This window comes from Protopterus annectens, chromosome 4.part0 (assembly GCF_019279795.1).
Source record: "Protopterus annectens isolate FY-2018-M chromosome 4.part0, PAN1.0, whole genome shotgun sequence".
NCBI classification, from domain to species: Eukaryota; Metazoa; Chordata; order Ceratodontiformes; family Protopteridae; genus Protopterus; species Protopterus annectens.
The window spans coordinates 762831972-762846658 of record NC_056733.1 but is presented as its reverse complement, the minus strand read 5'-3'; the positions used below and the strand labels follow the sequence as shown (position 1 = coordinate 762846658).

General features: G+C 40.7%; 1 protein-coding gene across 5 annotated transcripts in view; it reads left to right on the top strand.

Moving 5' to 3' along the window:
* Positions 1 to 14687, top strand: part of FBRSL1 (fibrosin like 1) — a 3021780-nt gene that overhangs the window by 2557423 nt on the left and 449670 nt on the right. The gene's annotated exons all lie outside the window — the stretch shown is intronic.

Sequence of the window (14687 nt, the reverse complement as noted above, 5' to 3'; positions counted from 1 at the left end):
TGGGGACCCAAGTTGACAGTAGCCTTCGCTTGACACTCATGTTGCTAAAGTAGTTAGGAAAACCTTCTATATCGCCCACCTGATCATGAAGGGATTCACATCTAGATCAAGGGAGGTCATCGTCCCCCTGTACTCATCACTCATTAGACCTATGATTGAGTACAATGCCCGCTCGAATGTATCTGACCAGACACCTGCTGCAGCTTGAAAGGCCCCAAAAGTTCCTCACCAAAAGGATAAAGGGTCTCAAAAATATGTCTTATGCTGCCCGACTGAAAGAACTCCAGCTCTATTCAGTCTCTTACCGCTTGCTTAGAGGTGACCTGTGCCTGACATATAAGGCCATGTCAGACCCAGATTTGATGAATATGCTTCACCTCAAAAAATCTAGATCCCTCAGAACCACAAGGGCGGGAGACTTAAACCTTGACACGGTTATAAATAGAACGTGCTGGAGGGACAGATTCATCACCCAGAGACTCCCTATGCTGTGGAACAAAATCCCGGTACATGTGAGGCAGAGCACCTCGCTGGCCTTGTTCAAGAGGAATCTTGACCAATGGATGGGAGATCGCAGATATACCCCAGGGATTACTTCACTGTCACTGCTTGACAGAGGCACAGAAAAATGATAGGCATAGTTTTTATTCAAACTAAAGGGGTGGCGAAAGCCACATAACTATGGGCTAGGCTTATAAATGCCCTTGGGCAGATAGCCTAGTATGAACCTATGAACCTATGAATTGCAGCAGTGGAGGCTATGATTATTGTTTCAAAGGGAGAAAGTAGGACCTGTAGGATTCTTACTAAAGAGGAGGTCAAAGATTTCGGTGTGGAAGTCTGACATTTCTGTGCACAGAGGAAAGTACTTTCAAAGTGGACGTCTTATTAAAAAAGTCAGAAAACTACATATATCTCTGCATCTCGTACTGCTAGAAAGACGCCCAGCTTGCTAGCACTTTGTGGGTCTTCCCTGGTTTCTCAAGTCTGCTCCAGTGTATGGTAAAGACCTCACAGGCTCTTAAGTCAGGTGCTGAATCTTCAACTTCTAAAGTTCCCTCCTCAAAGAGGAAAAGGGATCAGTCTCAAGCACACACCACCCCTCACACACAGATTGACTAAACGAAACCTTCCCAAACCTCCAAATGGCAACATTGCTCCTCGGCAATTGCTAAAGCACACACCAGAAACAACATCAAACATCTTACATAAACCCACATCCAATGGTCTCTCAAGAGTAAAGCCCATAAGGCCAGTGTATACTTTAAATAATACTGTTGTCATTGGGGACTCCACTGTGTGACTCACAGATGTCCCACTCACCAGGTTAGACAAAGAGAAGGTAATGGTTAGTAGCCCATCTGTAGCCAGGATCTGCAATATCACGCACGCACTCAGGTTACTGCACCCGAGGTATCAATATGATTCTGTTATAGTCCGTGTGGGTTTAAATGACTGGAGACATACCTCACTGGACTGTGTGGGTTTAAATGACTGGAGACATACCTCACTGGACTGTTTGAAAAGAGAGATATTGGATCTCTCAGAATTTGTGTGAGCCTTGCAGTGAGTACCATCCAGACTTCACCAAGGATGATGTCATAGTATGAACATAAAATTATTGATTTTAATAACTGGCTTAGCTTTTGGTGTCATTGCAGGGGAGCCAGTATCTGTCAGCATGGGAGAACATGGTCATAGGACCATGTTGCTTTATCCACGATGGGCTGCACCTGCCCCCACTAGGCTTTCTGGTATTGACTAAAATTTTATCCACTCCTTAGAGCCATTTTTAGACCATCACAAAACTGCCAACATAGTGAAAAAGTCTGCAAGCAGCACTAAGGCGTTACTGCACAATGCTAAGAGCCTAAACAAAAAAACTCCACACTCTTCAGACTGTCCTCACTCTGGAGAATGCAGACTTTTGTGCCTTGACCCAGACTTGGTTTAAAGCTATAGAAAGCACTTTGGAAGTGCAAGGCTACAATGCCTTCCACACATTTAGACCAACAACAGTACAGACTGGAGCCAACGGTGGAGATGTTTCGATCTACCATAGCAATAAACATAGTTCTAGGATGATTAAACAGGATGATACCATGGAGCTTATCCACATGCAAGTCACCAGAGGTAAGGTCCCTTACCATATCATGGCTAGCTGCAGGTCACCAGCTATACCCATAGTCTCATGACTCTTGCCTAAACCAACTAGAGGTACTCACCATCCAAACAAAAACACTATTCATAGGAGACTTTAACTACCCCTCTATAGACTAGGAAACGTACACTGCCTCAGATTCACAGGCACAATGCTTCCTGGACTTTATTAACATAAACACCCTGGAACAGATGTTACCCACTCCAACCAGAGGAACAAACATACTGGATCTGGTACTCACCAACACGGGAGAATGGTGCACTAGCCCCAACACACACACACACACACACACACACACACACACACACACACACACATATTCTCACTAGTGAGGTCAGATAACACAGCTGTCGTAGTTGAAGTAAAAGTCAACTCAGAAAATCCAGCTAAAGCAGTAACAGTTAGGAGCTATTCAGAGGCATATTGTGTGACAGTTAAAATTCAGGTGGTCTCCCAACCCTGAAACCACAGCTACCTATGCAGAATTATTCACAGTCTCTCTATGCAAACATGTGAATGTTGTGGCTGCCGTGTCTACCAAAAATAAACCCAAAGCAAACACTAAAAACAAATCCCACTGGTGTAATCCTCACCTAAACAGGGTATATATAATAAAAGAAGAAAACTCCTGGTCATAATCAGGAAAAGCATACTCCCTTAAAGACAAGTGCTCTCTCTCAAACAAAAAAACAAGAAACCAAGAGTTTAATTAAGTCCTTTGAGGTCAGGAGAGTGACCCTTGCAGGCTAAGGACAATTAGCCGTCTTTAGTTATGTCTGGAACCTTAAGAGGTAACACACAGCAGTGTGTTGAACTGGTGGTGAATGGTACCACATTCACCGGTCAGGGTGACCTAGTAAATCTACTGGCTGATAAATTCAGCTGAAACTTCATTCCCTAACAAATATCCCCCAGCTGTTTAGTGCTGGCAGCACTTGCTAAAGCCAGGAACACCACCTTCATGGGTCCTGGCAACATCCCCAGTTGCTTCCTAAACAGAGTAAAACATTACCTGTCAGGATCACTTGACAGTCTACGACATTCTAAGTGAATGGAGGACTGCAACAGTTATTCTCTTCCACATGGATGGGCTGTCAACTGACTCGGGCACATCAGTCTAACAAGCCTAATATGCAAAGCCTTGGAACGAGTTATCATGGACATAATAAACGAGCATTGACCAGTACATAGCAAAGATAATAAGAAAATCATTCTGTGCCACCAAACCTATAGGTAAAGGGTATGGCATCTGGGTCCAAGGAAGTTATAGTACCATTCTACTTGGCCCACATCAGACCTGTCATTGAATAAAATGCCCCCTTTGACATGTATTTAATCAGACACTTGCAACAGCAGGTACAGCCACAAAGATTTCTTACCAGGAGAATTCAGGACATGAATAGCCTGTCTTGCACTGATCACCTAAAGGTTCTGTCTCTGTATTCAGCCTCCTACAAGCTGCTGAGAGGGGGTATTTGCTTGGCTTACAGATCTTCCGCAGACCCAGCCCTGATGGATCTGTTGCACATGAACAAAATAAACAGCAACAGAAATGCAAGATCTGGGATCTGAACTTTGTGACATAAACAGAATGTGCTGGAGAAGGGTATATATGTGTGCCAAAGGATCCCTGCACTGTGGAATAGCTCCCCCCCATTCATATAAAACAGGAGTTCGTCCTTGACCATATTCAGATGAAACCTTGCCAGTTGGATGGGAAATTGTAAATTTATCCTCGGTCTGGCCTTCATATCCCTTATGGACAGAGGCTGTCAGTAAGAAGAGCATTATTCTAACTAACACCCCCCCCTTACAAATCCTCATTTACCTCCCCGCTAACATGTCCTTTCCCATATAGGCACCCATGACGCTCTGGACCCAAATAGTTGGGGTGTGTAGCTAGGCTTATAAGGGCCCTATTGGTCACTGGCCTAGTACCAAACTATGAACCTAATGGGCATTTTGACCTTCTGTAACCAGAAGGCCCACAGTGCTCTGTAGGATTTTTTTTTTTTGGCATAGTTCCAAGAACTATTCTCTCAACCCTTTTACACTTAAGAAAGCCGACCCACAAATTTTTGTGTAGGAACTTAGATGTGGATCCAGCAGTGGTATCCGTGGGGCTAGGGAAAGGGTCAGAAGTTGATTCCTTCTCCTGTAGTCAGCCCAGTGACAAAGACAGTAGGACTCTGGATAGATTTGGTAAGAAAGTATACACGTCTGCTACCCTGGCTTTCAGAGCTATCAGTTGTCAGACGTGTATGACCAAGTTTTAGATGACTTTCTCAGACCACCTGGGGGTTAAAATTGGGCTGACCCAAGAGCAAAACTGTTGTCCACACAGTTGGCTTGTCAGGTGGGAAAACACCCCAATTAAATATAGATACAGTGCAGTAGATGCAGCTTCCACAAGGCATGCCTATATGAGGTTGTATCCGAACACGGCTGCTTAATACCCCTCTTGGTAAGGGAGCCCAGCTAAATTGCAGGTCTTGCGATATTTCAGACACATTTCTCAGGCCTCCATCCTGCCATCTTACAGCTCTGGGAATCATTCCTGTAGTAAGGACTACTGCAACATTAATCTAAAGGAGTAAGAATGTATGGTTGCATAGGAACTTGCCATAAAGTAGATGTTTGAGTAGAGCATTGTTGCAATACTGTCTCCCTCTCCGTTCCCTCTGCTCTTCCAGTTTTCTTATGAGATTCATGGTTATACTGGAGTACCTAAACTTTCTATCTGTGCACCCACCCTTTCTTGTAAGACTTTAGGTCTGCACAGGATTGTGTAGTTGGGGTATTTTTTCTTACCTTTCAGTCCTTCATTTGTTAGTTATTTCTCTCCTGCATAGTTTTATTATAACTGCATGTCCATCTAGCTAACTTGGTATGGTGCCCCATAATTGTAAATACAGTTCTAGGGCTGTAGCCTTTGTTTCTGGGGCAGTAAAACTCTGAGATGGCATAAATAGATGCCTGATTTTATACTGTAACATACAGATGCACCAGAAGCTAGGCATATGCTATGCCAAGGGGAAGAGCCTGAGCTCTGGAAGTCAGGCTGGATGTATGAAGCACTTAAGAGTTGAAATCCCATTAATAAAGACTTCTGCAACAATGATGGCATTCTCTCAAAAGTTCGGAAATAGTGCCACAAATTTAACAGTGATGGTGCAGAATGAACTTACAGCAGAACATGACAGAAAAGATCGTAAGGGGAACAGAAATTAACAAATGCTTTTTGTAAGGCGCTGCTCCATATGAACCTACCACCCTCCCAGCCTGTAGGATGTAATTGCAGCTTGACTGATTTGAAGCCTTACAGCTAGAGTTCCTTATCTGAAATGTACATTCTTGACAGTGTCCACTTAAGTGATGACTTTTTCCCCATCAAACATTGTTAGTATATGAATCCTTAGAACACGTTGTCTTTCCCATTGTTGCATGACAACTTAAAAGCTTTGATTTGCCTGGACATCGCCCTGGCCAGTTTGAGAATGTACAAAAATATGTTTAAAAAAGAAATTCCCTGTCTTTGAGAAATGACCAGTTTACTGTACATTTTCTGTATAACTAGATAGATGGTGAGACACTAATTTTATCCACTTGACTAATAATATGGACAGATTTATTAAATACCTTAACAGCTGCTGATTTTTTTTCCAGTATTTATTCTTAAAACTGATTGATTTGCTATTGGAAACTGCAAACATAAATCATCTGTATGTCCCGTAGACCTAGGTACATCTCCCAAAACTTCTACCTGTATGCTAGATGGGACAGAGCTTCTTTGTGGTCCACATCTAGTTAACAAAGACTTAAAATTGGGAGTGGGCAGTTTTTATGGATTACAACCAAGGAATGTGCCATTTTCTGTGTTTAGTACTGCATTGGCAGCATGTGCATCATAAACTGTTGACACAAGCTTATACAGATTGTGTTGATGCTAAACATTAGGCAGTAACCTCTTAAAGTAAGTGTAGACATGTCGACTGTCCCACATTTTGGACAGAATTTTTTTTTATGCAGCTTTGCAATGTCCTGTAGATTTTGCAAGTACCTTACAGCAGACGTATCAACAGTACTGACCTTGTAAATATAAAGCAATATTAATGATATAAAAACATTTGCTTGATATCATACCTGTATTTAAAGAAAAAAAGATTGGTGAAAGCTAGAGCAGCTCATTAACAGTAAATTATTTTTATTTATTTTATAACAGTAAGTTACTGTTGTACAAAATTGAGTTCTCTTATTCCATGTTAAATCGGTTTAAGCCATCTCAACTTAAAGAAAACCTTGTGACAACTGCAGCTAGCCATGTTTAGCAGTATTGCATCTTGATAATTTACATGGACGGCCACGGTGGTGCAGCGGTTAGCGTTGCTGCCTCACAGCAAGAGGTTCTCTGGTTCGATTCTCGGCTGGGGTGTCTTCTGTGCGGAGTCTGCATGTCCTCCTTGTGGTTGCGTGGGTTTCCTCCAGGTGTTCCGGTTTCCTCCCACATCCCAAAGACATGCTGTAGGTGGATTGGACACTCAAAATTGGCCCTAGGTGTCAGTGTGTGCGTGTGTGTGCCTTCTGTGGAAGGTTGGGTGCCGGGCTGGCAACTTGACACTGTAAAACTCCACTGCCAATCATGAGCGGACAGGTGACCCGCTGTGACGACCCCTAACCGGGGAAAAAGCCGAAAGAAGAAGCATCTTGATAATTTACATATAGTGGTTGCCAGCCTCTGGGGGTAGAACAGAGGTATAAAAACGGGAATTGCACATTACAGAAGTAACTGTGTAAGCTCCTTATATGAAAAAATAAATAAATAAAATCAGTACCAGGTTTTCAAAGCATTTATCCTGTAGCTGCAATGTGCAGTTTAACAGGATCCTTGGGCTTGCTTTGGATTCAGAAAATGTTGAAGGAGCACTTCTTTTGCAGCTAATTTTGTAGGCTTGTTGTACCAGTGTGTGATGGCTCCCGGAGACTGAGTAGCAGGATTTATAGTCAGTTAGTGTGTTCTGCTGGTTTGTAAGCCCCTTATTTAATCTCTTGTTGGGCAAAAATATACAGTTGTGATATAGAATCATTGCACTCACACTGCATGTCTGTTTTAGGCATGTTGTACTGGGAAGCAGAATTAACAGGTCATAATAATTGAAGTGTTGCTGCATATGTAACTCGTGAATCGAACAAGTGTTTCCTTTCGGCATTTGTTTCCATTAAAAATAGACATAAAGTCACGTCCTTGTTTGGGGGGGGTGTTTGAATCAGGAAGAAAGTAGAATCTGCAGAGTCTGTATCCAGCCTAATAGAAAAATGTGTTAAGGATGTTGGTAATTTGTTTATCACTTGGATAGCACTGCATTTATGAAATTACAGTGCTTCCGGGCATAAAAGAAAGGAGAGCAGAATGAGAGATGTGAAATAAAATTGAGATAGTCTTGCTTGTAGCTGTTAGTGGGGGCGTCAAATTGCAATTTCTTTCATGATAGTGCATTCTGCTGTAGCCAGTTTGGCGTCTGTGGATTGACTTGTCCTTAAATTATCTGGAACAAACACATTATTTCATCCAGGTTATCTGCTTGTTTCCATTTTAACACTGTTTTGTTTGTGGTTATACAAATAATTTGGTCCTCCTTTTAAAGCTTTTTCTGCTCAATGTCAGCTGTTTAAATCTCTTTGAACTCAGTATTTCTGTTCTTGCTTACCTTGCCTTAGCAGCCAAAGCTTTAAACCCTGAATCCCAATGTCTTTGCAGTTTGCCTTTACAGTAGTGTATGCCAGCTTCTAATTGTCAGGCTGAGGGCACTCGGCAGGTGGGCAGTCATGCTGCATCCCTGTGAAATACTCAGTCCGATCATTCACTACCAAGGTCATGAGAGGGGCACTTCTGAATTTCATCCTACTCCCTAAGACGACCCCCCCCCCCTCAATTATCCAGTTTCATTCTGAGTCATACTGGGGACAGAGAAAAGAAACGCAGGAAAGACATGGATGGAATGAAGCTCCCCTGCTGAGCACAGAGCTGCTTTTCATGCTTGATTTAGCTGCAGCTCTGATAAAGCCATTCTGAGATGCCGTGAGGAAGCATAACTCTCTCTGGGATAACGGAAAGTAAGAAGCAGCAGAAGACAGAAGAAATGCCCCCCTCCCAGGTAGATAGAGCAATGCACCACTTGCTGAAGAAGCTATCACACTGTGAAGAATTAGAGACAAGATTACCTATCATTTATTGTTTTGTTCCTTGTCCTGCTGAGTAGTGAAATGCTCTTGCACAGCATTGCTGTCAGCAGATGTTGACTGAATACACAGCAACTTGTTCATTCACTCAGGCTGCCTTGCCACTTTCTGTGTTGAGGGCTGCATTGCACAGTCCTGTTTCAACCTTGACATTTATAAGTGGAGCGATTATAGGGAAATTCAGGTATTGACCTGTAGTGACATATTGCTTGTTTATGTTGCTGCCTCGGCAGGTACATATTTTTTTTCCCCTTTGGATTTGCCTTCTGTCTGTCTCCCATTCTGCTGTCATCTTGTTGTCCAGCTTCTAGCATTTATTTATTTTTTTTCATCATTAATAACCTTCAGAGCTTTCTGTATGTCTTCAAGCACTTGGCTCCATCAGTCTAGGAGCACAGTGAGCATTGCTGGATCTGCAAGGAAGATCCACATCAAAGGCTGCTGACTGCATTTCAGATTTATTATGGCACGTGATACTTTGTGGTATAGGACAAACTAAAACCAACTGTATACACTCTAAGCCAGCTGGTAAAAGAAAAACCCAGAGAAATATATGTATATATCTTGATTATTTAATTAAGCGCTTTCGCCCATACAATAGAGTTAATCAGAATAAACTTTTATAGTTTAAAAAAAAAAAAAAACACTCCTTTTTATAGTATTTCATCTTGAGTCATGTGACACACCATGACCTTCACTCTGAAAAAGTTTTTTTCTTAAAAAAATATGCAATAAAATATACATTTCATATGTTGTTCCTGTAGATTTTATTTACATTTTTTAAATCCTTTTTTTTTTTTTTTGTTTAGAACAACCTTATTAACCTTATTATTAACCACTGTTACATTTAATCCTGGGGAAATACTTGCATTCAGCATTATTTGCCATTGGATCTCTCTCTATATTCCAATTCAGTTTCTCTGTCACTATTAAACTCTACTGGAACATGAATTATTGCACAAAACCACATTCGCAGCAACATACACAACCATCTCAGTTCCAAGCCATTGTGCTGCTGAAAAACTGTTGTCAAAGTCACTTTGGAAGTGTGTCACTGAACTGCCTTCATAAGTCACTTTCCGGAGAACATATTGTGCTTACCAAGTGTAAAAGAATAGAGACCTTTACCATTAACTGTCTAGTTTTTCACTGGGTATTACCTGTACATCACCACAGGATGTAATATGCACCCTACCCATTTGCAAAGGAAATTTGTTACATATAACTATAGCAATAGCCTTTCCAAAAGTATAATACAGCCATGAACTCTAGATCAGCCTTAAAGACAACGGGGTTAACCTTTACGATGTCATGCTTACTTGCAAGGTATTCAGACCATTTCCAGAACATTTACAAAGAAAATGAAAGTAAATGTATCTTTCTTAGCTGTTTTCGTCCTCAACTGAATAGTACTTTGTACCCTTCTCAATCTTCAATTAATTTGCTTGTGCAGTTTATTATTAAGTCAATCTCGGTTTCCAGAGTTCGGAAATACAGTTGTCAAGACACACACTTGTTTGGCAGGAGAACGGCATGGAAATGAGACGTTTCTCCTGCTTCGAAAGTGGTTGCGATAATATACTTCTGAAATCCTTCTCAGATTTCTCACCCATTATCCATACCACCTCTGCACACTTGTCAACACACACACACACACACACACACACACACACACCCACTTCCCAAGTAAGTTGGGCAACATAACTGGGCAGGAGAAGCCCTTGGAAATGAGTCTCTTCTCCCACTCCAAATGTGGTTGTGATAATACGCAAGTACCACTTTTTTTAAGGGCATTCTACTGAGTGCTTAGCTAAAGTAGTATCAGAAATGTTGACTTTGATTGCATAAACATGTTCATAAATGCTCTTTCTAAATTCTTTGTCTTGATGACATAAAACGCGTCACATGATGAACACTTTACTGCATACACAATATATATGATAATTTACAAGTAAAAAAAAAAAAGAACTGCATGGTCTTTCATAACTGACACACCAAAATTGGGACCTTCAGGTATGTAGCTGCTAGATGGAACAGTTGAGCATTTAAAAGTGCCTTTCTCATTGAAACCATTACTCTGTTCAACACTCTTAGTTATTTCCTTTATCAAAATATTTTTATATTCTTACCTCTTTTATTAATAAATGTTTTTTCCCACCCACTTGTGATTACTTCTTTATTAGTTGTTAATGTCTTCTAGTTATTTCTAACAATATTTTTAATTTCATTACCTTCCAAAGGATAAACCAGCAGCATGGAAGTAGTCCAATCATTAACTTCTCGCTTTTTATCCATAGGAATTTCAGTAATAATATTTTGTATTAATGTTTGTGGATAACCTCTTTTCTTAAACCTCAAATACAAGGTATTAATAAAAGTATCAACCTGTTCTAAATTTTTTATTCTGATGAGCTGAACTCTTACTTCATTATATTTCAAATATGTAGGATGCATAGTCCGATAGTGCAATTTAGCATTACTAGCATCATTTTTAAAATTAATCATGCTGAATAATGTACTACAACCCTCTTTCTTGTTTATATCTATATCCAGCAAACTTCATTTAAAATTATCCTTATAAATAGTAAATCTTAAAAAAGATGTACTAAGATTTATATATGTTATAAAATCTGTTAATTTTGTTCACTTTCTTGGCAAATAAAATATGTTGTCAATAAAATAAAAATAAACACGAATACATACCCAAATTTAATTTAAAAGTTGTGTTCCCATAAAGCCATTAACAAATTTGCATTATTTGGGGACTTTCACGTACCCATCACCACAGCCTTCTTTTGTCGAAAGAATTCACCTTAAAAATTGTTGTTCAAAATATAATCTATGCACTAATAATAAAAACGTTCTTCTGCCACTGTATGCTGCTCACTGTTATTTTAACATATCGGCTACCCGTTCCATACTTGTATCATATGGTTTAACTGTGTATAAGGACTGCTGCTGCCCATTCCATACTTATATCATGCGTTTAACTGTGTATAAGGATTGCACATCTATTGTAACCAAAATATTTTTTTCTTTTACCTCCACAGTTTTTACTTTCTCCAAAAAATTAAACAAATCCTGTATAAAAGATGCCATTCTTTTTACTATTTTGAACAATGCGTTATCTATAAACTTAGACAGCTTCCAATTTTGAAGCTGGAGATTAAACTGTAGATCTCAAAGGTGGTTGATAATACTTTTTGGAATTTCAAAAGTTTGTCTATACTTGGTTTTGGAGTATGAAAAAAACGTAATACAGATTTTCTGAAATGTCACCCTCTAAAAAAAAAAAAAAACTGTCCTGCAACCATGTATCGATGTATCTATAAGCTTTAGTCTCCTGATATGCTATTGTGTGTGTACCTGTTGGTCATTTGCCATCTCTGTAGTATGTAGTTGTTTTCCACCCCCATCTTCTTACTTATATTAATTTCTTGCTGTATGTGTAACAAGTGCAAAAGAAGTTTCCTGAAAATTACTGCAGTCTGTCTGCCTTAACTGTTGCTGGGAGGGAAAAGTTCACCTCGCAATGCAGATCAAGGAACGAATATCTATGAAATTGGGAGGTTGAGCTCCATCACCTCAAGTTCTAAAACTTATAGGTACTTAGCTCGGCTCAGCTCATAAAACTTAACCAGGCTACCATCGCTCCTTCCTTAACCATATTACTCATCAACAATGACCTTCTGTCTAGATCTTTTCAGCTGCTCATTGAAGTCTGTCAGTCAGACGTTTGTGTCAGAACTTCTTTAAGATTTAGCATAGTTGGTCTAAAGTGTTTTCCTTCATTAGTATCTGGGACTGGGGCTCTAGAGTACTTTGTTTACCTCATTTCCTGTCTGGGCTCCACTTGAGACCATCTTTCAACCTGTTGACTTTAAGGTTGATTCTCTTAAGTTTGTTGCCCTGATGATAACACAGCCAATCTGTTTGGGGTCAGTCCCCATCTCGATATGGAGGGGGTTTAATATTTCTGAGCCAGACACCGTTCTCATGCTGTCAGGACCAAGTATTCTGTATATAGCCTCGGCCTTTTAGCATTCAGCTTCAAGGGTCTTGGCCTCAACCAGTACATCAGCAGCCATTCCAGTTTTGGGGGTCATGCCCATCCAGGCTGCCTTGACTTCAGTCTAGATTTCTTCAGTCGTGTGGACCATGACTCACCTGATACCTTTTACCTCCCTAGCATCTCAAGATAGTGAGCCTAGGGCTTTTAGGCAGAACGCATGTCTCTTCGGCATAGTGTCTTTCTTCTCCCCCATCCAGTGGCCAGATACGTAGTAAAGCCGTTGTGTAGTCTCTCACTCCAGTTATGAGTGAAACCCATGAGGCTTATTTCCTTGCTTTGCTTCCTGATGACCCAGATTTGGGGAGTTCTTGGATCTTGGCAGGCTCAAAGCTGAGAAGCTATAGGATACCCCCTTTGGGTCAGAGTGCATCCTGAGTTCTCCTTCTACAGATGTGAAAGGTATGTACATCCCAGATAATGTATCTTCTTGGAGAATTCAGTCTGCATTAAACTAGTCCTTCATCTATCGTCTGTATGGGTAGGGAAGGTCTGTTGGCTGAGTGTATACATTAGAATTCTGTTAGCTTAGAAACTAGAAAATGAAAGAGTGCAATGCAGGTGACATTTTTGGAAGGAGTAGGTACAGAGTTAGTCTGGAAAGTTTTATACAATGATTAGAGGAAGAACTGCAAGCTAAAAACAAAAGTTAAAAAAAAAAAAAAAACTAGTATTCTGGTATGTAACTTTTATTTTGTTTATATCTTGACTTGTTTTCTTGTAATATACCCTTGGGAAATGGTCTGCTATGTTAGACTGTTTACAGCTGTATGTTGTAGACATTTCAAAATAATTTGTCCAATTACATCACAGACCAGTGAATTATACATCAGATGTTCTTCGTGTTTCACTGTTGCAGTCCTCACACTTGGGTTATCTGCCTGCAGGTAGCCCCTCAGACGGCCCGAATAGCAGAGACTTAGTATTTCTGCGTCGGATGCTGTCGCTCCAGGACTGATGTCGGGTCGTCAGTGTATAAAAACAGGCAGCCGATGCCATTACATCAGTCTTTCTTGCCGAGGAGCCCAAAGCAGAAGCAGTTCGCAAGTGCCTGTCGGCCGCTACCTGAATTTTCATTTACTAGTCAGCTTTGCAACAGGGGCAGAGGGCAAGGCCATTTCAAAACAAACCATTTCCAGATGGATAGCACACTGCATCCATTTCTGCTACAAGCACCATGGGAAACCAACCCCTCAGGGGTCAGAACACATTCCACTAGGGCAACATGTCTCCCTACCAGCGATATCCTGGAGGCTGCTACGTGGAGTTCTATATCTTTTCCAAATCCAGGGCAGGATTTTCTACAGCAGTCCTGCAAGGCATACTAGTCAGCCCTAACTCTTTTTGACTGCCTCCGCCCTTCTTCAGCTTTGGGAATCCACCCAAATGTGATGACTGTAACAGTGAAACACTAAGAACATAGTACAGTTGTGTACATTTAGCATAAATGTAGATATTCAGGTGTATTCACTGTTGCAGTCCTGGTTTCCCTCCCTCCAGCCCCCTTGTTTTCTGTCTCTCTCTCTCTCTCTCTCCTATATGTGGCTATTGCTAACCCCTTCTGGGGTATTGGTATTTTCTTTTTACTGGTGGTGTGTTCCCCACCATAACCTAGCTCCCTATTTGGGGGGATCCTGACATTTGGGGCAAGAAAAACTGATGTAATGGCGTCGGCTGCCTGTTTTTATACCCCTGATGACCTGACGTCAGTCCTGGAGCAACAGCATCCGACGCAGGAATACTAAGTCTCTGGTATTCGGACCAACTGAGGGCTACCTCCAGGCAGATATGATGACTGCAAAAGTGAATACACTCGAACATCTACATTTATGATAAGTGTACACAACTGTACTTTCTTGAAAAACCAAAGTCCGTAACAGTAATAAAATAAAATGGCTATGGCTAGGCATTGTAGCTTTTTCAGGTTGCTGTAGCACATGTTGAAATTTTGAGTTATATTTCAAGAAGTGTGAAATAGTTATGGAAATTCTTCTGGTAGCAGGAGCTGGGAGCTAAAAACTATATTTACTTTAAAGAAGCAAGTAAAACTAATGAGAGAGAAAAGAAAAAAAATTATTAGCATCGTGTTCAGTAATAAAGTTGCATTATGTTCGTAGAACATTTTTTTTCTACTTGGATTTTTTACTAGAATGAAAAGGCTGCTGTCAGTAGGTCTCTTGTCAGTGTGAGTAAGCGCGCTGTGAAAACTTGATAAGCAGT